Source organism: Rhinatrema bivittatum, chromosome 2 (genome assembly GCF_901001135.1).
Source record: "Rhinatrema bivittatum chromosome 2, aRhiBiv1.1, whole genome shotgun sequence".
NCBI lineage: Eukaryota > Metazoa > Chordata > Amphibia > Gymnophiona > Rhinatrematidae > Rhinatrema > Rhinatrema bivittatum.
Window position 1 is genome coordinate 282,078,370 of NC_042616.1, and position 895 is coordinate 282,079,264.

The 895-nt window shown below is 44.9% G+C and overlaps 1 long non-coding RNA gene across 1 annotated transcript; it reads right to left on the reverse strand.

Moving 5' to 3' along the window:
- Positions 1 to 240: 240 nt before the first annotated feature.
- On the reverse strand, positions 241 to 669 carry LOC115086111. The gene is made up of 3 exons (XR_003855082.1): positions 553 to 669; positions 394 to 455; positions 241 to 295 (listed from the first exon to the last, which is right to left on the reverse strand). It is a non-coding gene; the product is annotated as an uncharacterized LOC115086111 (long non-coding RNA).
- Between the last annotated feature and the right edge of the window lie 226 nt (positions 670 to 895).

Sequence of the window (895 nt, forward strand, 5' to 3'; positions counted from 1 at the left end):
AAATAATAAAAACGAACTGAAAAACGTCCATAGTACAGTTGACAAAAGGAGCACAGAACTGAGCTGCAAATATCAAAGCAGTGTGAAAGGAAAACAAGAGAGGGGGGAAGGGGTGGTGGGGAAGGGAAGAAGGGAAGAAGGGGAGGGTAGGGTAAGAAAGGGAGGGAAAGGGGGAAGGAAGAAGGAAAAGAATGGGCAGGAGGGGAGGGCCAGTCAGACCTCCCACAGGTACATGTAGGATAGCTACCTAGTTGCACTGCATCCCGGTAGTCTTCGATAAGATATGCTTCATACACTGTTGAAAAGGGGAGGGAAAAAAGTAGGTGAACAACTGAAAAGCAAAAGTAAAACAAAATGCACAATGGAGCAGATAGAAAGACAAGGCATACATACCGTGCAGAGGAAATGCTATTTAGGGCTGCATATTACAATGGTGGTGCCTTTGAGTGGTCCCTCTGGGTAAACAATGGGACAAGAGAGTGTCAAACCCAAAGAAAAAATGTAAGATAAAAGTGAACCAGCAGTAATTCAGAGAGATGCAGGTAAACATACCAGAAGAACTAAGGGAAGTCATGCGTCAAGTTGCCTCCTAACTGGCTGCACAAGGTAACAGGAATAGCAGGAGCCCCGGCCAGGCGAAAATACTCAAGAAAAGTTTTTTTTTCACTGTAGCAACAGGAATACCTGCAGGAAATAAAGCATAAAAAAACAGAAAACAACATTGCGAACAAAAGTCAAGGCAAACACCCAGCTAAGAAAGAGAAAAGGGGTGAACAAAAGACCGTAAAGACCTACCAGCACAGCGGGTCAGGGCTGTATCCACAAGGGGCACGTACAGCAATGACAGCTGTGTTTAAAAAGCAGCATTAAGGGGGCGGAGCTAACCCTGTAATAT